The sequence below is a fragment of the Lissotriton helveticus genome, chromosome 8 (genome assembly GCF_964261635.1).
Source record: "Lissotriton helveticus chromosome 8, aLisHel1.1, whole genome shotgun sequence".
NCBI classification, from domain to species: Eukaryota; Metazoa; Chordata; class Amphibia; order Caudata; family Salamandridae; genus Lissotriton; species Lissotriton helveticus.
The window spans coordinates 27,943,854-27,970,164 of record NC_136069.1 but is presented as its reverse complement, the minus strand read 5'-3'; the positions used below and the strand labels follow the sequence as shown (position 1 = coordinate 27,970,164).

The following is a 26,311-nucleotide window of genomic DNA, read 5'->3' as shown; positions in this document are numbered from 1 at the left end:
GACCACAGAGAATGACTATGTTGGGCAAAGGCGACGCAAAAATGGTCCCAAACTAATAAACAACAGACATGGAAACCCACAACTGTAGGAGAAATATATCCAGATCCCCTGTGCGTCTACCCAACATGACCCTGTTCCAGAGTAGAGTGGTATAGCAATAAAACAAAATAAAGTGCGAGAGGACTTAGCTCTCTTGCAAAAGACCCACCCAAGACTTGGCCTCCAGAAAAAGGGGAATGGTGCATACACAAATCACATCACACTCTTTCAAAGCTCTACAGTCATGGTCAGACGCAGATGGGGACGTATGCATTTGCAAAACTCTGCACTCATGATACACACATAATAGTGCATTGCATCTACGTCCCTACAGATGACAAATCCAGTCCCCTCTCAAAAAGAAAATCTTCACTTCATTTGAGAATACGAGATTTCTCCTAGGAGGCGACTGAAGCATAACCCTGGACCCTATCTTAGAGGGATCAGCTAAACCAGACGCACACCGTCACGTGTTCTGATGGACATTATACTAGATAATGTCTTGCAGGAACCCTGGAGACTAACACATTCTTTATATCATGCCCTCAGACAATTCATACCAGAACTGATCACTTTCCCTCCAGTACCTCATAGCCACCTCCATAATACCAAGCGGAGTGTCAGATCATTACTTGGTAGACATACAGTTGGACGTGGGTCTGAAACCCCCCCCCCCCAGAGAATTTTTGAGGATGAACATGAAGCAATTTCTTGCAGAAAACAAAGAGTCAGTAACATCTGCGCAGACACTATTAGGGGAGCATGGAAGGCCTCTCTAAGAGGACATTTAATGAGAGATTCCACTATTGCCAAGAAACAAATGACTCTGACAAGACTCTAATTAGAATCAGCAATTCAACAATTGACAGCGGCCCGCTGCTTATTCTAAATGTCCACACAACGCACCCTTCAAGAATAACCAATAGCTAAAACCAATTTGAATGACCTTTATACAACAGACGCGGAGAAGTATTTCATTTACGCAAACAACACTATGAAAGGGGTCAAAATCTGGCCATCTATTGGCTTGGTAACTCCGGCAAGCCAAATCAACTGGATTGTTGGATGGGACCTCTTAACATACCCAACGTACACACCTAACATATTTTAAAAGTATTATGAGATCCTGTACACTTCCAACATACGGAAAGGGACCAACAAGAAGGCAGAGATTTTCAGACAGTGCACAAACCCACAGTGACAAAGACCAATCTGAAATAATGGAGGGTGGAATCTCCGAAGAGGAGATCCTACAGGCGATTGATGACATGACCATTGGTAAGACCCCTAAAGAGGATAGCTTTCCAGCTGACTTTTATAAAATACCAAAACCACTGATCTTCCCAGTATCTTTTTTTTTTTTTTTGCAGAGTTTTATATAGCGCGAACTAGAACCAAACCGAATCAGTTATCAGAGCGCTTTACATAGCACCAGTTACGTTACATGAGGACAGACACACATTCATTTTAGGCATGGGGAGATTAAGTGATTTGCCCAGAATCACAGGGGGTTTTTGGCGTCGTTACCGAGACTCGAACCGAGTTCCCCAGGTCCGATGTCGAGCGCCTTAGCCGTTAGGCAAACCCCCATCAGCTTCAGTATTTAGAGAAGCACTTTCAGAAGGATATTTAAAGGACTAGTTTATAAGAGCTAAAATATTTGAAGTTCTTAAACTAGGCAAAGACCCCCTAGAATGTTCTAGTTTTAGAATCACTGGAGAGGGACCCTCCTAAATTGTGTCTTCTACCAACCCTGATGAAGTCACTCCTGCTTTTTTAATGGTATTTCACCCACATATTTCTGTGTGACTTGCGGCTTAACCAAGTCCTCACCTGGTGTGGTTGTCTAGACCAAGTCGGTGCAACCCGTCTCTTGGGTGAGCATTTTGACATGATTGGGGAGCTCAGTCTTGGGATCGGGAACAGATTAAAATGCCCGTAGAAGAACTTCAGAGTAGTTTATTTAGTTTGAATTAAGGTACCTTTAGCAGATTAAAAACAGTAAAATGGGATGTATTTGGAGTTTTAGTAGCTCCTAAGTCTTCTGGTCATTGGGTTACAGCTAGTGTTGCTTGCCAGTAAGGTAATTCCGCTTTTATCAAGATTCTCTTGGTCCCATTATGTATGAACCATACTGGTCAGAAGGGTGGATAGCCGAAACGTCTATACATTTTCACCATGCACACTCTCATACTACATGCTCAGCGTTTACCAGATTTTGGATGTTCATGCTCATTTTCAACCAGGCACTCCCCAGTGTGCTAGTTTGGAAAAGGGTTCCTATTTCGTCCCATTTGGTCATTTCGAGTGAGCAGCCCCTGGGTCAAACTTGCATTAGACTATGTGCCTGGCAGAGTACCTATTTGTGGACCTGTAGCTCCTAAACATTCCAAAAGTGTCCTAATGCTAGCAAAATAAAGTACTTTGAAGGACACCTACAGACATTTTAATCTGTCCTGATCGTTCGGTTGACCTCCTCAATCATATATATCCAAGTGGTCCCCCAAGAGAAGAGTTAAGGCCACTTTAGAGAAGTACACCGGGTGAGGACACGATGATGTAGTGTGCCACATAAAATTATGTGCGTGAGAATCCATAAAGAAGACAGGAGTGACTCCCTTAGATTCGGTAGAAGACTCAGGGCAATATTATCAAGAAAGGGCGATAATGGGCTTGATAATATGCCCTTGTGAATTCCCATAGAAGCCCAGGTTCACACCAGAACCTGGGCTTCTATGGGAATTCACAAGGGCATATTATCAAGCCCATTATCGCCGCTTTAGCGGCAGTTTCCTGCCGATAAAAGCGGCGATAATGTATCGCCCTTTCTTGATACTATGGCCCTCATTTTTTTAGAGTCTCTCTCAAATGTTACTGATTTATGAATGTTCGGGAAACAGAGGTAATCCGTGTAACTTCCCTCACTTTACTACTTTTTGGTATCCACAAACCACTGTCATTTTACTACTAGTAAATTTACTAGTTCCTAAGCCACATGCAGGTCTGTCGGAACTCCAGGAACCTCCTGAGTATGCGAGCCTTGATCTTGATGTGATGTAACAAACAGGCATACAGGCATCTCCAGGCCAAAGACAGAGAGGACAGATCCTGTGGATGCAAAGGAAATGCTTCAGATGGCGACGCGGCTCATGCTGTGCACACGCCCCAATACAGATGGTTGCATCCATTTTCTATGTTAGTATCACAAGTGGTAGTCATTATCTGTAGAGGTAAGTGGTGCATTCACACAGCTTCTTGTAATGTCTTAGAGGTCCCAGCTGTTCCCTGCCTGACCGTATTGCTGTATTGCTGTTTACCAGCTGGGCTGTAGCAATTTGCCTCTGTTTTACAGCTCCTTCATCAAGTTACTTATAATAAATAATGTGTTCATGAGTTCATGAGTCCTCCTCTCTCTCTCTCCCCATTTAACAAATGAGCCCTATTGAATATCGGATTGGGCCACTCTAAAGAAAGTATAAGTAGAGAACTCACCAGGTTACATTTGTAGCTGTTTTTAGTTTTGTTCAGGCAATAATGTTTTTTGAACAGGTAACTTTCCTTATCTGACTTCATGAAAGTAATTTCATTTTGGGCAAAACAAAGTGTTTTATAAATTTTTCTCTCCGTGAATAATTCTTACTGTTTTTATTTCTGGTTGCATATGGAGGTCCAGTCGCCATACATATTCTGGAGAGAGGATTTTTGTGGGCTTATGGTGCAACAAATATTTATTAAAATGACTTTCGTCGTGAAACACTGCAATGATACCTTTGAGGTCGTCGGTTTTAATGGCTTGGTCACATGTTTTTGTCAGACGATAAATTTCCTGAGGCGTGCCGGCAAAGAAATTGGCCTGGTAGTAGAAGTCGCCTTCGGTTTTTGGAATATATGCTTGGGAAGATTCCCTCCTCTCGAACGTGAGGCCACCTCGTGGGTATTTGTAAAAATCAGGGTGGAGCGTGGCGACGAGGTCCCCCAGGATTTCCACTCCCACCTCATCATGAAACACCAGGTCCACATCGGCACAAACTAAATATTGCACGTCGATGACCTTCGTCTTGATGTGGAGTTGCAAAATTTCCATCCTCTTCATGAAAACTCGAATCTTCGAGTCAATGGTTGACATTTTGTAAACTTTACACTTTCGATCAGTTTGTGTAGTGGTGCACTCCACTTTCTCTGGAAGGTCTGTGTAAACGTAGTAAATGACCTTGTGTCCCACCATAAAAAACTTATCTGCAGATTCCAAGAATCGTTTTAGTAGCTTCCAGTAGCTGAAAAGAAAAGAGTTACAAATGTGTTAGACATGGAAACAGAGTAACAATCTTCGAGCTTTCTTCTATTTTCTGTATGGCCTTCAGGCTTAACTCCACTATCACTAACAGTGACATAGGCAGATGCACTAAGAAGGCACTGCTCTACTAGTTATGGGATTGGGTGGTGTAAGGAAGTGCCCATATGTATGGAGTGGGCTGCTATAGATGCTACTATAGCCTTAGAACCGGTTGTAGAGGGCTATACTGGCCAATAAAGTCCCTTTAAATCGTTAAAGGCCCGAGAGGAAGGCGCGGGCCTTTAACAAGGGAGCGAGACTTTAAAGCAGGAACTACGGAGGGATATCAGGCTATTAGAACATTCCACAACTAAAGGGCAGAATGTTCTAGGAAATAAAACAAAGGCCTCATGGGGCTCGGGACGAATGAAATCCCCTCGGGCACTATGAGGCCTTTTGTTTACGGATGCATGACGTTACAACACATACTTTTACAACGCATACCTTTACAACGCATTTTTTACAACGCAATATCCATTACAACGGATAACATTACATTGCATGTATGGTAAGTATTGGATAGTGTAGGGGTAAAAATTACTATTCTAACTCCAGGGGGGTGCAACAGTAGGGTAAGTGTTGGATAGGGTAGGGGTTAGAATTACTATTCTAACTCCAGGGGGGTGCAACAGTAGGGTAAGTGTTGGATAGGGTAGGGGTTAGAATTACTATTCTAACTCCAGGGGGGTGCAACAGTATGGTAAGTATTGGATAGTGTAGGGGTAAAAATTACTAATCTAACTCCAGGGGGGTGCAACAGTAGGGTAAGTGTTGGATAGGGTAGGGGTTAGAATTACTATTCTAACTCCAGGGGGGTGCAACAGTAGGGTAAGTGTTGGATAGGGTAGGGGTTAGAATTACTATTCTAACTCCAGGGGGGTGCAACAGTAGGGTAAGTGTTGGATATTGTAAGGGTACTATGCATTGTAATGTTATGCGTTGTAATGGTATGCGTTGTAATGAGATGTGTTGTAGTGGAATGCGTTGTAGTGTCATGCGTTGTAATGGTTGCGTTGTAATGGCATGCGATGTAATGGATGTTGCGTTGTAAAAGTTTTGTAGTAATGGTAGTGCATTGTAAAAGTTGCATTGTAAAGGTTGTTTGCCTTTGTTTACAGCAGCTGTGAACATCAACATTCGAATGTTGGAGCTCTGGGCTTCTACTGGCCATACGGCACCGGGAGCACTTTACTGTCTTCAATGGGATCCCAACATTCCAATGTCCTAAATTAGCATCCAGCTCATACACAGTAAAAGTTGCAAAATGACACAATAGAATGTGGGATGCGCTAGTATTTAAGGAAATGAGCAGGATGCCTGCTCGCTTATTGGGCTTGTACAAGTTGTTTATTGATCAATTGCAACTAAGTGATCTAAAAACTCCACGAGTGACTAACCTCTCAACGGCATAGTGCTGGAGTGGGAAATTCACCTTATCTGGACCCTGTTTTTGCTGGATTTCGAACTCTGTGCACTCTTACCCCTCTTAAATAGAAGTAAAGTGCTTCCGCTTGTGCTCCCCTTTAAACATGGTTACATTGGCTCAACTCTAATTGACATTTTGAAATTGCCTACAAATCCCTCGTATATGGTATAGGAAATGTACCCAGGGGCTGGAAGTTAAAAGCCACATGACTATTGCACCCCTATTGTGCCATTGAGAGAGAGGGCCTGGAAAACATGGCTTCTGGTCTTCAATATGTAGCCATTGATCAAGGGCTGCTGTCTGTACTTGCCCAAGTTACTGGGACTCACAAATCAGTACAGCCTGAGTTGGAACTCTGACTAGGCCAGAGTCCATCTCAGAACCCAGGGTTAACCCTACTACACCCTTTTCCTAGTACCACCACTTGGAGCTAAACTAGGAGGAACAATTGCCACCATGGTTTCTTCTGGCCTTTCTTCTTGGATAACTGGGATTCCCCCCAGATGCAGATTTTTGGGGACCACGAGAAGACTTCTGGTCTTTACCCTTTTCCCCACCCTTATTAGAATCTTGCTCCTTCTGGTCACCACCTTGGTTCCGAACCTTCTGCTTCACCCTGGTTCTGACCCATTTGTCTGCCTTCTTTCCCAATTGTTGGGGAGAGGTCAGATCAGAGTCTACCAGGTGCTGATGCAACAGCTGATTTTGATAATTATTAAGGATCTGCTCCCTCATATTAGGTTGTACAATCCTGTATAATCACACACCTTACTGCCAAATAACCAGCCCTACAGAGCCTTAGTAGCACAATCCACAAAGTAAACCCAGTCCTGAGTCTGAGCCTTTTTTGTATCTATGAACTTTATCCTGTATTGTTCAGTGGTTAGACCAAGCCCTTCTCTCTTCAGGACTGTATAATCATGAGCATCCTCTTCTCTAACAGTGAGGAGCTTGTCTCTACCTTTGTCTGCAAAGGAGAGCCACAAGATATCTGTACACTGCTCCTGGGGGACCTGTTATGTAGCGTTTTAGGACACATATTGAAGTTTCCCGATTCATGCCCTTACATAGGTACAATTCACATTGCCCTAATACAGGCATAGAAATCATACAGGCATGGCTACTTCCACCAGTTCCGAAAAGCCACAACGATTTATTGAAAAATCGGCTTAAGTTGCTAGGGAACCTCCCCTTGCTTGATAATTGATTTGTCCAATAACTTATGGAGTTTTCAAAGAAATACCATTCCCTTGGGATTCTTTGATGACGTTATTATGTCCGACTTTACGTCAAACTAGGTACCTTCAGGTATAAATATGCCTTCACTTGCTCTAGCAAGACACGGTGGTTTGGAGCAGTTCGGCTATCTACTTGCCCGACGCAGCTCGCTACAGCAAGTGCCGAAGGAAGCCGACCCTCCAGCTGACGCACTGATCAGAGACTGTCTTTCTCTCGGGAGAATCCAGCTCCAGTGTTTCCAAGCTCCCCTTGCGGGGTGTTAGGAAATCGAGTCTGAGACAGAGAGATACCAGACCTCCTTCATTCTAAATCTAAGGTATGGAGCTGATTAGACCCTAAGAGAAATCTTGGATAGATTCTTGGCAAAGAAAACTAAACCTATGCTACACCACACTTACTTCTTCCCTTGTACTAGACTTAGGTTAGGTACATTGGGGTAGGCGTATTTTAGAAGCACCAGTTGAGTATTTTAGTCTATCTATTTATGTATGTTCTTTTATATGGCTTAGAAACCATACAATGCTCTTACAGTATAATTTCATATTACTGTTTACGCTGTACGCATTATACTTTTTAGCCTGCATAACGATTGTAGCAGTTCACTTCTCTTGTATGAGAAAGAAGACTGTTCGATAAACCTTTTATTGAAAACGCCTGTCTCTCTATTTCTCTACAACTCTGTAGAAACGAAGCATGCACGATTGACTGAGTGAAATGCTTATGAGTCCTAAACATTGAGAAGTCATTAGGGAAATTTGAAAGGGCCCAAAATGATGCATCCTCCACCTTGCTTAAAACACTGAATGTACCACAATCAACCTCTATCTTTATACCAGCTAGTAGCTCCCTCGCTTCAACCAGCAACAAAAACGCCAGGGTAAAGAAAGTCACAGCTAACACTGTTAACAAACAAAATTTGCCAACCTGTCAGGAAAAGAACCCTCCTACTAAACCGGCGACAATCCTAGATGGAGGAGTTAATCTTCCCCTCACAGTGGCTGCCACTCCGAGTAATCCTCAATCCTTACCTGACATGGAAATTGAGGAATGTGAATGGGCCGCCGAGAGCTCTCCGGTCAAACTTGTACCAACCCATGTAGAACCAATGAGACAAATTAAAACTTTTAACCAGAGTATACCTACGAACCAAACAGGTGATAATCTGTCAAAACCGGCGGTAGCTAAAAGACCACCCCACATAAATCTTCCACCTGAATCCAGCCCGTACACCATCGTTATGATTGGAGTACCTAAACTAGCGGGCGAGAGGGTAGAATCTCAAGTGGATTTAAAAAACAAGGTGAGACACTGGCTTACAACCCATAGACCGATTCCCAAACATATACATGGTCATATTTCACATGTGAGAAGGGTAGACTGGGTTGGAAACAGATTTAAATCGACTGAGGGTGATTGTATTGTGGTAACCCTCGGTGACAGTCGTGCAGCTAGTTTTATTAGCAGCTGGAAAAGCGGTGTGATGAACAGTCTGATCCGCACCATGGCCTTGAGTTATTTTTACCCCTCAAACAATCCTAGCCAATATATGACACAATCACAGTTTAGCCAGGGTGGGTTGCTTGAGCCAACAGTTGATTATCAACCTAGGGAAAACACATGGCCTTATGGCCCAACCACCCCAATGAACTTCACTAACTATAGACAGGAACCCCCACGGTCGAGTAGGCTAAATAGCTATCACATAAGACAACAAGAGAGAAGGGAGCCTTTATCTCGCCCTCAACAGCAGCACTACTCATACCCACATCTTCCAAACACACAATACGGGGTTCCCATCTCAAACAGATATGACGCTTTTTATGCTCCAGATTATCTGGATGAGATTGACTGACAATTCGTACCTTCGCCCCCCCCATTCTACCCCTCCTGAGTCATCAATTAGGGAAGCATTCTCCTATAGAACACCGAGCACCGCCTCGGAGGGTACACATATCTCCATCCAAGAGGCTAGTGATACATCCAGGGCAGTTCCCTTAGTACAACATTCTGAGAGCATGCTGATTCTGAATGGGCGCAGTCGCTCACATCCTTCTAGTCAAGTTCAATGCACAGTCCCTAGTGACGCTAATCTTTTATTTACCAGCAATGAAACGCAAGTATACACAACGACTGATCGAGGGGTTCAAGCGATATCTTCACCTATAAGCAAGGTGCAGATAACAGGGTTAGGCCTCACAGCACAACGCATTATAAAACTTCTATCCTGGAACGTAGCTGGTCTGGCTGCTAAGGTTAATGACCCAATATGGATGGCTTATATAAAAAAACTATACCGTTCTGTGTTTCCAAGAAACATGGCTGGAAGATGCAAACACACACATTGAGGGCTTTCAAAGTTTTTTCCAACCAGCAGCCCCGTCGAACAGCGGAAGATCAAAGGGGGGCCTGGCAATTTATATTAGCCTCGCACTTAGTTGCCAGGTTTCAAATAGAGCATCTGACAACAGACATATCCAAGCCCTGGTGCTTAGGAGTGGTAAAAGGGCACTCACCCTTATCAACTTTTATAACGCTGTACTTCCAAATAGGGAGTGTAACATCCTCCATCTACACAAATTCTTAAAAGCAAAAGCGGCAAGTCTGCCTCGAAGCACCCTCATTGCTGGAGATCTTAATGCGCATCCATGTGGCAATCCTGAAATGACACCTATTGGCCTCTTAGGATGTAATAATAGGTCTGGCTTCCATTTTGACCACTCGTCGCGTGGCACTTACGTCAATAACTTAATTGATGACAGGAACTTAACCGTTGCAATGTCCATGTCGGAGGACTTTCACATCTTTGATGTCCCTACGTATAAAGGCTATGGAAATGGTTCTTATATAGACCATATTCTTCTTTCGAGAGACCTTGTCGATCTAGTCACTGATTTTGAAATCCAAACAAGTATTTTCAGTGACCACAATCCTCTTTCCATCCAAATTGGAGGAGGCTTCTTTGAACACTGGAAGCCACGGCCCGATTGTGGCATTTTAAAACCAATAAACGGAAATCGACGTCTGAAATGGTCAAAGGTCAACAGTGACTCTCTGTACAGCTCAATCAATACTAGCTGTGGTCAAGAATTAGGCCTTTGTGTCTCTCCCACCACCCTGCCAGAAGCGACCTTAATTGCCTTCTCCGTCGTGGTTGACAGAATCGGACAATTGCTAACCATACCAACGAAGGGCCACTATGAACACCAACCAAGATGGTTTGACCAAGCATGCTCAAAGGCCGGACGAAATCTAAAAAAAACACTTAAGGCTACCCCAAGAGATCCTGTTCTTATGAAGGCTCTGAGATCTAAATACAAGACAGTACTGGCAGCTCGGAAAAAAGAAGTGAAAGCAGGCATTTGGGAATCTCTATGCGACCCTGCAATCCTGGGTAACAGTTCTAAGTTTTGGAGCATCATAAACAAGCCTATGTTTGATGACCCCAGCAACCCTACGCTTGGGACTAACATACCCGAGGAAGAATGGATATCACATTATAGTACAATCTTTAAAAGTGACGAGCCACAAGCGGACTTTGTTTTTAAAACTTCTGATGAAGAACTGTTGTGTTTTACAGTGGGGGAGGTGGCAAAGGGGATTCAGGATTTAACTAGCAACAAAGCACCTGGCCCTGATGGCATTCCTCCCGATTTATTTAAATCAAATATCCTTTTATGGGCCCCAGTTATTACCGCAGTTATAAATGCTGGAATTTTAATTGGTTGCCCAAAATCCTGGGGGTCCTCGACTATAGTGCCGGTATTCAAGAAGGGCGATCGTGGCAGTGCAACATGCTACAGACCCATATCGCTGATTAATTCAGTTGCTAAGGTGGTGGGGGGTATCATTTTAAACAGACTGATAGCATGGGCCAACGAAAACAACATATTGTCGCCAATACAATACGGGTTCAGGTCAGGTCATTCCACGATAACTCAATGCCTGAACCTGTATTTAATAAATAGCAAATATACCATAGCAAGAAAAGGGACCATCCATATGGCCTTTATGGATTTATCGTCCGCCTTCGACTGCGTAGACAGAGGCAGGCTCTGGGAGGTCCTGCAGAAAATGGGAGTGGAGCAAAACCTGGTTAATTTTTAAGCCGCTCTCCACTCGTACACAAGAGCAAACGTCCGTTATACCCAAGATATGAAGGTAACCAGGGATTTTAGGATAAATCGGGGTGTTAGGCAGGGGTGCATCCTAGCCCCCTTTCTTTTTAATCTTTATATTAATGAATTGGAGGAGCACCTACTAAAAACTGGTACAGACTACCCATATATAGGAAAGAAGGGCGTGCCCGTCCTGCTATACGCGGACGACGCCGTCCTAATTTCCAGAACGGCGATCGGTCTTCAAACCTTGTTAGACTCCTTTTTCATATTTATGAACTCCCGAGGCCTGAGCATCAACAATTCAAAATCCTTTACAATGATGACAGGTTTAACTCCCCAAAAAATATACCCCCATTTTGTAAATGGCGAAAAAATACCGACAACCAAGACTTTTTCGTATCTTGGTGTCCTTTTCGACCATAAATTAACTTGGGCACCAGCAATTCAAAAGAAAAAGGGTGAGGTAGTGCGCGCAAATGCAGCAATAGTGGACTTTGCTAAGAAAATGGGTAACAGCCCGGTGGCTGCTGTTTTGAAGCTATACCAAGCCAAAAGCACGGCCATCGCATGCTACGGGAGTGAAATATGGGGGTCAGAATCCTTAGATGTCCTTGAGGTTACTGAGAACAATTTTCTAAAGCAGGTCTTAAGGCTACCTAGGGGAACGGCAAACTTCTCCGTCCACGAGGAACTTGGTATCCCTTATCTAAGTGAAAAGTTAGCTGTGAATCCCTTGCTATGCTGGCTAAATAGCTGGCTAAACATAGATATACCCCTCACCAGAAACATCTTGCAAGAGGCATTAGAGTGGGAAGGGAGGCTTAAGATCCCGTGGTTAAAATACGTTAGAAGATGTCTCCTTGAACTAGGTCGGCCGGATCTTTTTCTAGCCCCTGAGACAATAACTAAAACTGATGTAACATTCGTGAAGAACACCTTTATGTTATCCAGGCGTTTGGCGAGGGAGGAGAGTGAGTACAAGAAAAATAGTGTGAGACAGCATGTTCTAACAAAAACATGTTCACATATGGAACCCTACCTAGCTTGGCCTTTGTCTGGATATGATCGCTTTTTGCTAACAAGGTTTCGATTCAATATGATCCATCTTTTGCTAGCTGTACCAAGTGGGGCACATAGAGGACAAGTGTTGCCAGCTTGCGGCTGCGACAATAAGTCTCCGCAAGATCTGGCACACTTTTTATTTTTCTGTCAGTATTATACAGTCCCCCGTAACTTGTTTTTAAAACCTCTACTTAAACAGTTGAATTTTTTACAATTCAGACCTGCACTTTATTACCTCCAAATGTTAAACAGTGAATGTACTATGTTTATTTGTAGCTTTTTAAAACTAGCACTTAAACACAGAAAAAGCATGGAAGGTTAATTAATTTTGCTGATGAGTGTATTTATATTTCTACTGTATTTTTATCTCTTTTAAACTACAATCCTGCATTTACGCTTGTGTTTATGTCCAATGTGATATCACTCTTCTTATAATTTTTACTGTGTGCATAAATGTTTATGAAATGTACTTTTATGATTGTTATACGTAAACAATCGAATAAAGGTATATTTACTTACTTACTGTGCTTATCTATTGTTTCCACGACTCTGGAGACTTTGTCAGAAACTAATCCCTTCTTGTGAATTCGAGAAAGTTTCTAGTGACCTCTGAGCTAGCTGGCACTCACTATTAAGTTTAGTATATTCGATAGAGACCTAGTCGAACTCAGTCCTGCGTCACATCTATAGTATATACTATTCCAATGCGCAGAGCCTATTGGGAATATAGGAACTACACTACATGGCGCCCAACATTTGGTAAGGCATTAATTTAATGCTAGATACTAAAGTAACTCAGTCGTGCTTTCACAGAGAACCCTTTTTCCCCGTAAATACTCCAATAGACGTCTGAAGTGGGTAAAAGGATAAAATATCCGCCATAGCTGAGTAGGACGAAAAAACTCCTATGTATTAGCTTTTGGTTTGTTCAACGTTGAAGGATACAGTGTTCCAAAATATTGTGCACCTTATCTTTGTTTCCTTGAAACTTGCTTTGCAAAACTTTCAGTCAACAAATGTCAAATAGTGACACTGAAAACAGTGACATTTTGGCCACAGGTCTTGACACTACAGGCTTTAATGAAGTCTAGGCGGGTGCTATAATCATACCGGAAAATCTACGGAAAACCATCACTATAAAACTTATAGCGAATGGCGTATCATCAAGATGTGGTAGGGTAATTTTTGTCATAGAGGCACACAAATATTGGCAGAGAGAGGTATTCTATTCATGGATTGTTTTCCCTGAAGTTAATCCAAACACAAGTATGTTCCACTACTACAAAATAGAGGACCCTCCAATGGAATACATTCCTTTCGAGGATATTGAAATTCCATACCAGCATGCGCTCTGGTTTAAAGGCGCCCTACAACATCAAAATCACATTACCAGGCTCAGGCCGCTCGGTAGACCAGGAGCAACATGGCCGGAAATAGCCAGCTACACACCACATCCTGACATTGAAAGAATATCAGATGCAGAACTATTAGTTCAATTGAAACAACTAATGAAAATCCATAGACATTTGGTTCAATATGTCATACGGACTCTAACTGTTCAACCTCCTATAAGGATTCCACAACACAACACCCAACACCAGGGGAATACAAATAGAATTACACCACAGACTATACAATTAATCATTGGTAAATTGCCCGCAAAAAGGGAACAAATTCCATTCTGGATAGCTCAAAAAATTACTCAAATCGAGGCAGTATTCCCTGATAGTGCACCTCATGAGAAACACAGGATTCTAACAATCTGTTTACCATTGGGGATTGCACCACACCTAGAGGACTGTGACACTTTGGGTACAGTCTTTGCTGCAATCTACACAAAAACACATGGTGTTCCGTCCATGGTGGTGATACCAGACGTCCTGAAACAGATTCAAAATGAGTACGGGCCGGAGCCTGCTTTAAATCTAGGTATGAAATTACTGGAGGATTTCAAACAGGTCTCAGCTATAATATTAGCTAATATTAAAGGTGAAGCAGCATCCGTGGCAATCCGCCAAAAACTAAAAGAACTTGATGTAACTGAGCAACCATATGAACTGACCAGAATAATTGAAAAATCCTATGAAGAACTAGGTAGAGACAGTTTGGGTGGTAAACCAGTGAAACCCCAACTGACTGAAAGTTCTGAAAAGGTCTTTATTAAAAACACTCTCACTACTCCTTAAAAGAAGTGGGAAAACACTAAACAGACACTTCCTAAAGAGAAGCGTTCTCAATCCAGAGGTAGGTCTCCTCTAAAGGAACCCTCTGAAAAGAGGTATAACCTCAGGAACAGGGATAATTTGAGAAAACCTGATAGATATCAAGATACTGATACACATTCCTCTCGTACCTTTCAGACTTCCTCACAGAAATCGGAAAGAAGAGGACAGTCAGAACAAAAGGAAGAATGTGTGAAGTCCAAAAACGATCAACACGTTCAGAAAACTAGAAAACTCAATTCACCAAAAAGAAGGTAGCAGGTCTAAAAATCAGACATCTTGAGGATCTTGAGGACACAACTCAAGAACGGGGAGTGGGCCCAGACAATGCTAGACAGCGCAGCAGAAGTCACCATAGCTCGCAAGATCCTGAAGGATCATCTGGAGACAGTGGACTTGAATTAATGCATCCAAGTTGAAATTGCAGATACCAGGGTTAGTGTACCACACCAGTTATATGAAGTAACACTCCGGATGGAGGGGTACATAACTACAAAAATAAGAGCACTCTTTTGGGAGAAACTCTCTAGGGGTTATGACATTCTTCTAGCTGAACAAGATGGCCACCTGAATTTGTCAGGGAGTGCCCACGTGGCGAAGAGATCATTATGCCAGCCTTCTCGAATCATATTCCAATTCATAAAAAAATCACATATGCCAGAAAATGGGCTGTAGCCCAGGCTTCTGCATTATATAAAAATCATGTAGGATGGAATGAGGAATCTCCTCTCCACAAAATCCAGTAAAAACTCAACCAACTTCTCAGAGGCAGTATCCAGTTAGCAAGAAGCTAAAAAACAGGTCAAGGAGATATTAGATCAACTTGAATACCAAGGGGTGATTGATAGATGCACCTCGTCCATGAACAATCCTTTGTTTCCTGTCTCCAAACCAGACAATACATTTCGTCTAGTTTTGGATTACAGGCACCTAATTCTTGTTGCAAAACTTTTGCAGTACAAAATGCACACAGTGCAGCACTGATGAATAACATCGTGCGCAAAAAATCTAAAACCACATTAGATATTTCTAACGGTTTCTTCTGTCAAAATATTGCACCTGAAAGCAGGTATTTGACCGCTTTCTCAATTATGGGGGGACAGGGTCACTTCTGTCGTCTCCCTCAGGGATTCAAGAATAGTCCAGGGTTATTTTCAGTCAGAGTAACAGAGTTACTACAAAAGTATGATGATGAGGCATTATCTTATGTCGATGACATCTACCTTACAGATGATAACGTGGACAGGCACTTGAAAAGAGTGAACACCATTATACTTGGGTTCGCCTCTGAAGGCTAGAAATTCAATTGAAAAAAATTCAAGAATTGACCATCTCAATGTCCTATTCTTAGGATATGAACTATCAAGTGAAGGCAAAAGCCTGGCAGCAAACTTTCTAGAGAAATGTGCGCTGCTCCAACCTCCAAAAACGCTGAAAAACTTACAGTCAATTCTAGGTTTCCTAAACTTCAGAAGAACTTATATTCTAAACTACGCAGAAAGGGTTAAACCTCTCTACAAATTAATCAAACCTGATTTCAAACAAATGAATTGGACTTAAAAACACACAGAAAGTTTGCGTTCAGTACAAACAGACATGTTGGCAACAACAACAGACATGTTGGCAACACCACATCTGAAGACACGCGTAAATGTACGCAACCTTGTAATCCGAATCATCCCAAGAAGATGCGGATTCACGTACTTAAACTTTAATGAGGTAGAAAAATTTACCAATAGCTTATAAATAACACTTGTACACACAAGCTGAAATGAAATTCACTTCTACAGAAAAAATTCTGACAGCGGTTCAAACTTCAGTAGCAAAGGAGAGAGCCCTCGCACAGGGGAAACGCATAATTGTCATTACACCTGTACCAGCCTTAGAGGCAGTGACAAAAGCAAGCATTCCGAATGCTAAGACTTTACATCCAAGATGGATACAATGGGTTAATTCTCTTGCTGCAATAGACGTTGAATACGTTTTTGACCCTTATCTGAAAACACAAGAATTTCTACAATATGAACAAGAATGTCCTCTGCCTATTGAAATTCTGCCTGTAGAATATTATGGATGTATAATATATACTGACGGATCAGCACAGCACGCAATTGGGAGTAAACAAGCTTATAGTGCTGCGTGTGCGATCGTTAAAGGTCGCTGGCGCGATGTCAAATTCCGACCTATGGTCACTAAAACGCAATCTCTCGGAGATTGTACAGCTCAGCGAGCTGAAATCCAAGCATTCAAGATGGCACTTGAAAATACTGATCACGAATTCCCCACATTCTTAGTGTGCGATTCCTATTACTGCGTCCAATCTTACAATGAGTATTTGCAAAACTAGAGTCAAAACGGTTTCAAAGATGCAAAAGGTGGCACAATCAAACATAAATTGCTTTGGGAAAAGTAGTTCTATTACAGAAAGAACTACAAAAGTCATCAGAGTGATGGCGTTCACGTTGAAGGGAATTCATTGGCTGATGAAGCCGCGAAGGCAGCTGTGCAAGCAGCTTCCGTAGCTGCAATCACTCGTTCGAAAACGAAAATAGACATTGAAGTAATGCAGGCTGTCAAAAAGAACAGTGGTAAAACATTACCAAAAGGCTATCCACTCAAATACTCGTACATAACTGATGCAAATAATGTTCCTTGTGCTTGAATCCCTGGAGTGGTGGATAGGGTAATTCCAAACCTGGAACATAGATTAGTATTAATTTTAGCAGTACAAGAAGGGCTCACCTCTGCACACGCTGGTGATTCTGTCACAGTGTTGTTATTAAAACAGAGATACTGGTGACCGCGCATGAGGAAACAAACTAGGAACTATGCTCTAGAATGTGAAATCTGCCAAAAGATGAAGGTTTCAACAGTGAAACATCCTGCGCAGACGCCCCTTTTAATTTCAGATAAACCACTAGCGTGTGTTTACCTGGACCTCTGTGGTCCCTTACAAAGGGATGGCAACTATAAATATATCATGGTCGAAGTGGATTCCTGCTCAAGATTCATTTGGATGTGGCCTCATCGCTTGGCTGACGCCCGAACTGTTATAAAAGATTTGTGAGTCTTTATCGGCACATACGCAATCGGCACGCTACATTCTGACCAGGGTCCTGCGTTTACAAGGAGGCCATGGCCAGCTTGGGCATTGGATTGCGGTACTCAAGTCCATTCCATCCTGAGGGAAATTGTGTAGTGGAAAGAAAAAAACGGGACATAAAGCAATCTATAACAGCTAGGGTATAAGGCTCGGGTGACAGGTGGGTCAAACATCTAATAAGTGTCCAACGTAGTCTAAACAATCTGCCAAGAAGTTCTCTGGGTGGAATGACTCCATATGAAATACTTTTTGGTATTAGAATGATTGTCAAAGACCTCGATCGTCATACTTCAGTGGTAGAACAAAAGCCCTTTGATATCAAAGACTGTTTGGCTGTTTTGCAGGACTTAAATGAAACAAGAAGTCTAAGCAACACAATACAGAAGCAAATGACCACTGAAGCAAAACCACCCGCCCCAGCAAGGCCTGCCTGGATTCCAAAGATTGGGGATCTGGTCAGAGAAAAGATCACGGACAAGAAGGAATTTGGGCCTTCTTACAGGCAACCAGTACCTGTTTTAGCAATCCACAGGACAAGGACAGTGTTACTACTGCCCCTTGCTGGAAGAAAGGAAAAAAGGGTCATATCCATCGACCTGGTAAAACCACATCATGTGGCCGATCATAAGTAGTAGGCCGAGTGGACTCCAAAGATGTAGCAGACAACCAAATCTGGCTACTATCCAAGAGGTTCAAACTGAAAGCCTCATCACCTTTGAAGAATCTGCAGTGCGAAAAGAAGGACTATGCAACAAAGCCATGGAACTTGTGCCTCTTGAAACCCAAATAACAATTCGGCAAGAATCACCTGTCTACAATGATGTAACATCCGAGTACACTAATATGACAAAAGATCCGGTAACTCCAGTGATTTCCAGTAATCCTGATGCAATACCAACAATTGACAGAACTGCCTCTGGCTATATCATTAACTTTGATACGTTTTCCAAGGATCCCAGTGAGCCCGAAACAACGCCAACAAATAAAACTTTTAAAGAACAAGTAACAGAACTTTTTCATGAACTTGAAAAAACTAAGCTGGTTTCACCATGGGTTGAACTTTGGATTGTGTTAGGCGTACTTTTTCTCCTACTTTGGCTAATTCTTGTATTAACTTTGGGAACGCTGACAAATGGAACATATAGTAAACTGGACAAAGCAAGTAAGAACATCAACTTGCTCCTGAAGCCACACAAATCCTATCATCGTGAACAAAGAGACTTGTCATCAGTGAACATCACAGCCATTCCTATACCTGGTGGTATAGCCTGGGACAGAATTGATTATGACATTTTCGGTCCTGCAGAGCTGTTGAAGATTCTACTTCAATTCAAGGTTTCCTTGAGTGACTTTGTTTCACCCAGCACATGTTCTGATGATTGGGACTTTGAGACTGTTAATAATATGATGTCATACTTAGAGATGTCTGCAAAATTTACAAAACATGAATACTTAGAAGGTTCATCAGATTATGAACAAATGTATTGTTATAATCACTATGGTCATCATTATTTGCACAAATCTGCAAACCCTAGAAAAGTTTTTTTCTTATAATCGTGGGAACATTGCCCAACGCCACCAAAGGGTAGCTCAAAAACATTCTATGGAAAATGTCCATACTTTTCAGGTTTTAATGTTTCAAATCCAGAATCCTTTCATTTTAAAACTATTAATAGGACAGGAATGAGGAATATGTTGACCAATACTAAACACATTTATTCTACTGCCTTTTATGCTCAATTGTCTACTTTAGGATTTGACTTTTGGAAAGACAGCATCAAGACGAAAACTGTCTGGGGCACAAAAGACTGGCAGGTGCAGGGAGTAGAAGCTTTATTCAGAGCCTGCATCATCCCAGAACAAATACTTTTTTTAAATGACACTGTTCAACAAACATCTTGTCTTGGCCTAGCTAAGATAAAAGATTTAAACAAATCGTCTATACCTAAACCCACACCAGATAGTGATGACACTACAGATGAGGAGGTAGACGTAAAATATATTTTACAACAGAACAGAACTAATCCTTTTTGGAAAAAATGGTTAATCTGGCCCACAGACACAAACAACTGTCAAGATAGATTCCTGAACAAAACACAAGGATTAACATTTACTAGGCCAGATCCAAGATATGCCCAGAGACAACATCCAGGGATAGTAACATCATACAGTGTAGGAAAACTATGCCTTGAGTGGCTAGAAAAATCCACACTACCATAGATAAAACAACACTTAACTTTACTTAAAGATGGCGTTGATTTGAGGGACTTTTGACTAGGGCCTCGTATACCACGTCATAAACGTTTCATGTACGCCGGAATATATGCTGCTTACAAAGAAGCACGGAAAATCACGCAAATGGAAACTGCAGAACGGATATGAGAAATTAATTGTTTACATTTAGAGAAATCACTCTCTGTAGTTGACAATGGATTAACGACTCTTTGGAGAGCATTGTATCCTCTGCCATAGACATATTTGAACAGGACTTGCTCATGTTACAGCATGGATAGTCACAATTGCTTTCTATAATGCTGCTAGGCTGGACGTTACAAAATCTTCGTTCAGGCTATGTGCCTTGGCATCTAATCAACACCACTTCATTATTTTCTGCATTTAACCTTACAGACAAACAAATCTCTTTGGCACACAGGGGAGCAGACTATACGGTGCTGAGCATAGAAAAACTGGAAAGATTACCATTACCTGTTTCTGAGAAACCAACGATCGAATGGATAATACATGGAGCCATTACTCTGCCAGTGACGATATTCAATTTTCAGTATTGCTTAAAACATATACCAGCGGGCCTGTATGAAAGGTTGGGTAAAGAATACATCAAGTCAACCTGGGATTTACCATATACACACAAATGTTGGAGTAGGGGAAAAGAAGTATTTTTTAGTGGTACAAACTGTAAAAGTTCACTAAGTGATACACTTTTATGCCAGGATATTAATTTACATGGAGCCTGTGATGGTTCTTGGAACAACTTATCCTGCCACCTGCAAGGTTCTCCGGCTGCAGTGATAAATCCAATTTTTGGGCAACTTTCGAATGGGAGTTATTTAATGTTGAATGATCACATCTGCTGTGGCATGTTGCCAGGAAAAGCCTATCTCGTAACTTGTCAGCCATGGTCACTTGCTGTATGCAAGTATTGTTTCCTAAAACCAAGACAGACGGGGAGTCGCCACTATGGCCTTCACTGAACATCTCTTCTATACGAATTGATACTTTAAGCAGAATGAAAGCCATTCTTTTACAAAAAACTGTGCCACTGACCTCGTCCAAAGAGACATATGATCTGCAAGTTTCAAGGACTTCTGCGAGATACGTGCGCTTTTATCGACAAACTGCCCTATACATTTCGTAGAAATGTTAGGTCGTATCTTTAACATGTCTGATGCGAGTGGTATTGTACATATTTAAGACCCTTTTTTCGGGACTGTTAGCACCCTTTGAAGCAGTCCTGGGAATATTTTCAAACTTCGTGCACTCAGTGTTTGGTGGACTGCCTCTCGTTTTGGGACTCGCTGCAGGAATTCTATTTTTACTGCTTCTGCTGCGATATGTCAAGCCAATTCACCAACGACACCCAGTTCACAGTGGAGAACACTCTACTTGCAATGAGGTATCGTGAGGGCACCATCCAAATTTTGGGATTATCTTGTTTAAGAGAGCTGAATGCCACATGGTTTCTGTCATTCAGACCGATCTGGCAAGATTGCATCTTACCTGTTCTGCACTGCCTGCTATGTGGAGAAGAATGTGTGTTGGACATCTGTCTTACACTACCATCAGTCATGCCTACGGACGTTGACACTTTGCTTGGACCAGCAACGGCTCATGCACTGTGTTGTCTAAACCAGAGGTCAGAATTACCAATTTTAGCACAAAGATCTTTAATATAGGCGAGCCAAGGAAATGTCATTACCCCTGTTAGCTCCAGGATCGAGCAAAGCTCAGACCTATATGAAGCTAGCTCAGGGGTCAGCCAAATTCTACGCCAGAAGGTCAATGGGCGCAGTCCCGCTTCTTCAGAAATGGGTCTAATGTCCAGGTCAAGACGAAGAGGAACAAGGGGAGTGCTTGACGGAAGGTTCAGAAGATGTCTCATAAACTTATTCTCAGCTGGAGTCAGCCCCTTCATAGGACAATGGCCCCAAAGCTCTGCCCCATATAGTGCAGCATTTCTTGTCTGTACTTTATATATCTCTGCGGCAGGGTCAGGGGCCATAAAACGTAAGGACTTGGCAACTTTCATGATGCCACCAGACAACTGCACCAGCCTTAAAGCCGTTTTTTCCATTTGAGGTCCCCAGGAAAAAGACTCAGAGAAAGTAACCCCAAGATAATCAAAGAGTGACACCTTTCCTAGCAGGATGCCATTTAGCGTAGGATTGGGGGGGATGATTTCAATGGGTTAAACACCATACACTTAGTCTTGGTTGTGTTTATTTCCAAGCCCCTGTTTGCGCAGAATAGAGCAAAACTGTCTAGAATTAACTGTATGCCCATTGGGGACTTAGATAGCAACAAGGTGTCGTCCGCAAACAACAATGCGGATCCCTCCTTTGATCTAATTTCGGGGCATCACTATACTCAACCTGGCTTAGTTGGGATACCAAGGCGTTGACATAAAGGCAGAACAGGGTGGGAGCTAAAACGCAACCCTGCCTTACCCCCCTGTTAACCGGGACACGTGATGTCAGTTCACCTGATTTCCCGAATCTAACCTGGGCAAAATTCCCCGAATGTAAGCGAATGATCATAGCTAGTAATTCTGGGGGTATTCCCAGTTCACCAAGAACTGCCCACAACTTGGCTCTGGGTACCATATCAAAGGCTGATATTAAATCGACAAATATCAAATAGAGGCTGCCACCCTCTATTGATACTGTCTTCCAATAAAGGAGTTGGAGCATAAGAAGTTGGTCAATGGTCGATACGTTTTTCCTAAAACCAGCCTGATAGTCACTCAGTATGTCATGATCTTCCATCCACAAGTTTAGACGATTGGGAACAATTCTCGAAAACAACTTTTGAGTGACTTCGATCAGGCTGATTGGCCTATAGTTTATGGGCAGTAAGGGTGAGCCCTTTTTATAAATCGGAAATATCCCAAGTGATAGGAAATAGGTTTGCCTCTTCCACGGCCATTTTTTCCGGAACTAGCCTGACAGATTCCCACCTTATCCTTCTTTTGTTATTGGCCAAGACTAGACAGGTACAAGCATTGGGCAGACTCATTGTTGGAATTTGTTAGTCCGGGATCCGAAAATCCAGGACTAAAGCATTGTGGTCACTGTCATGTCTCGAGAGGACCATAAAATCAGCTACCCACTGCCAGGCACTGGTCTCCACTAAGATATAATCCAGTAGGCAAAACTGTGCAGATCTATTAAAAGTAGGCTTCCCTGGTTGATCAGACTTTACAGGCCCTTAAGGAGTGCAATAGCATGGCTTTATTAATCTGCATCACCAGTGGGGACCACGCCTTCACCTGCTTAATCTGTGGGGCGGGAATTAACCAGAATCTGTCATCGTCACTGGGAACTGTATCTAAGGGGTTAACAAGGGGCTTAAATTGCCAATTAAAATCGCCCCCTGTCACCTTCCTTACGTCCTTAGGTAGGGATTGTAGGATTACAGACAGATCATCATTTATAGAAGATTCCTTTGAGGCACTTACAGGACATGAATACAGATTAATAACAACAATTTTAAAATTAGAGAAAAAAGTTAGCTTAACACCCTGGATATCATCTGACGATGTGGTCACTTCCTCCATCTGACAGTCCAAATGAGTTGCAACCCAGAGACAAACCTCCTGAGGGTCTGCCCCTATTGCCTCTATGTGCAGGTACATTATACGTGGCGTAACCCTGGCTCACAATTGCGCCAGTCGCTCAGGTTTCCTGGAAAAGGCAAAGGTCAAATTGAAATATAAACTTTACCCAATCTGGATTCTGTAACTTATTTTTAATACCTGCCACGTCCTCCAAATTCAAAAGGATTTCAAATCTATTATGTGTTGGCCGAGCAACACATAATTGCATCCTGATTTCTTCACTAGATAGGGCGTGTAGGGGCTTAGCCTTGTTCAGTCTGTTCTTCCTAGGAAAGTGACTGTTATAAAAGTAGTCTAAAGTTAGGGGAACTATCTCATAGCTCCTCCATTGGGAAGGGTAAAAGTTTGCTAACAATATGGGTAGAATTTTGGTGTTTGAAAAGTTAATAATGACACAGTCGCCTTTAAAAAGTTTTTCCTGACTGCCCACCCATTCCACCCTCCTTGCCATAATTAGTTAATTTGCCATAAACGGACAGCTTCTTTCAGTAACATTTATGTTGGAAGAGATCCAGTGCAGACATTTGGCCATGAGATCGATCGTGGATTCCATTTGATCACATCGGAGCCGAGGAACATTGGCCAGGACCAGGGCCAAAGGAGCAGCAGCAGGCGGAAGATGGAAAGTTGATCGGGGGAAGGTATTGAAGGTTTTAGACATTAAAGGACTTATTGCTTCCGGCCGAGTACACCCTCCATGGCCCGATATACGTGGTACTGCTGCATTGTTTGGAGCTTCCCTTTCATAGGTGCTGGGGCTATGTGACAAGGGAGCTGGAATATCTGGGAGGAGAGGTGGTGCTGCTTTAGAAATTGTGATAGTTGATGGGACAGATACAGGCTGCAACGGTTGGATTAGTTCAGCACCTGCAGCTAGGTGGACAGGCTGAAGCGGAGCTGGATTTACAGGCAATGCCAGACTGGAACCCTGAACAGGAGCAGAACGGAGCTGTGACTCAAGCTCGTTCAATCTACTTTCAATAATTGATAGTTTTTCTATAATTGGCAACATAATAGAATCCATTTCTAGCAACAAATCGTCCCAGACAGAGGCCTGGTCAATAACTGGAGAAACAGGAAGAGCGGAAGAGGCAAATGTTAGCCTTAGCTGGCATGACTTGGTGGCCGTTTTTTTGGGGGAACCCTTCGGTTTAGCGACACACACAGGTTTCACTTGCTTAAGTTTGTGGGCCGAAGCAGCATTCTTGCCTCTAGTACGCCTTGGCTTGGGTGAAGGAAGATGTTCCTCTAGAGATACGTCCACACCAGATGCTGCTAGACTGCAGTCCTGTTCTTTCTCTATAGAGGGACATTGAGCAGGATGGGTAGATTCATTTTGGACGAAAACTCGAGGAATACCCGGGGACTCATTTATAAAGTTTGAAGAGGAAACCGGGTCAAGAGTAAATGAAAGTCTGCCAGGAAGATCCCCAGGTTCTGGTGAGAGCCGTCGTTCTGTCATTTCTATTTCATGAGCAAGAATGTTGGTTGCCCTTGTCAGAAAAGAATCAAGAGTTGCGCCCACACCAGCACCTCCTTTCTCCTTGGGACCTCACCTTTTAACCATTGCCAGGGGATAATACCAATCAAAACAGTACCTTGTTCTGCAGGAAATGAAAGAGAGTAGGCCCTGTCCGGCCTCCTCCAGGCGATGACGGGCAAGGACGGGCCCGCCCTTGGCCTGGACTTGGACCGCGTGCGTCCAGCGCTTCGGGAGCGCGGGAGCACTGTTATAGGGCTCCAGGCACTGGCGATGACACACCTGGCCTGCGCCAAGCCGGGAATGCTGGGGCGTTTGGTCCACTCGCCTGGACCGTTCCCCTCACGGTGACGAGCGAGAGTGTTGCCCAGATTGGACCGTTCCCCTCACGGTGCTGATAGTGTCCAAGCCGTTCCCCTCACGGCAACAAGAAGAGCGTCTATGGTGTCCCGAATACTTAGTTTAATTTGAACAGATGAGATTCTTCAGAGATAAGGTGATTCCTCAGAGATTCCTCAGCGCCAGCACTAGCAGCATACAGATTGGTAATAAAGTCAACCCATGCATTCTCCATAATATCCGCACTATAGGCCCTGCTACACTCCTTTTCGGGTTCATTAATTACCCCCCAAAGGGACTTTGAGTTATTTGTCCTGGTTGCACTTAGTTGCCTGTTCCATTGTAGCTGTGGATTCTTCATCCTTGCCTTACAAACGTCTTGTTTATTTGACCTCCTTAGTGTCAACAACTTTCCTTTAATGGACTGATGATTAGACAAATGTCTTAGACAAAAAGCTGCCCTTATTGCTCTATTGAGAACCTTCTTTTTTTGGAACAGCCTAGGCATATACCACTTATTGACAGTAGAATAGCCTTGAGTACATTTCTTGCAGTGAATTTATCAAATAAAGATTTATGAAGGTCCTTCCATTTATCCACTATGCCTCTTTCTCTTGTCTTAATCAAGCCACTAGAATTAATTACAATATCTGCAAAACTCAATATTTCAACCTGTTTGTCAGAATGCCAGACCAATCTTTTCAAGCTATAAGAAAAGGAATTATTTGTTGGACCACATTAGATTTATTTTTGCAGTATACTGACAGATCTAAGGTAAATTATTGAGGATTATGGTCACTTTCTAATCTTGGAATGACCATATGATCATCAATTTTGTAACCAAATCCACTGATATAAAAGTATAGTCAATAACTTAGCTACCCTTAGAGTTTTTAAAGGTCGGTACTTCGCAAGACTTTGATGAAAATTTCTCATTAAGCATTGTTGGGCCTAACTGCAGGAAATGATCACAAAAAAACTTAGCAGTGCCCTTACTTGTCCTATAGGATGACTTTGGTGAAATAAAATAAAGATTGAAATCACCAGAAATGATTATGTTTTCAGTCGGGAAGCAGGTACAAGTGTTTTGACAACG

At 42.6% G+C, this 26,311-nt stretch overlaps 1 protein-coding gene and 1 pseudogene across 3 annotated transcripts in view; both read right to left on the bottom strand.

The window, feature by feature from the left end:
• The window catches only part of LOC144772264 (uncharacterized), a 1,157,681-nt gene that overhangs the window by 686,956 nt on the left and 444,414 nt on the right, over positions 1-26,311 (bottom strand). The window lies entirely within an intron of this gene.
• LOC144773611 (histo-blood group ABO system transferase pseudogene) lies at positions 1,237-9,820 on the bottom strand (annotated as a pseudogene). Its single transcript, XR_013600024.1, has 2 exons — positions 9,774-9,820; positions 1,237-4,313 (listed from the first exon to the last, which is right to left on the bottom strand). The product of XR_013600024.1 is annotated as a histo-blood group ABO system transferase pseudogene (transcript).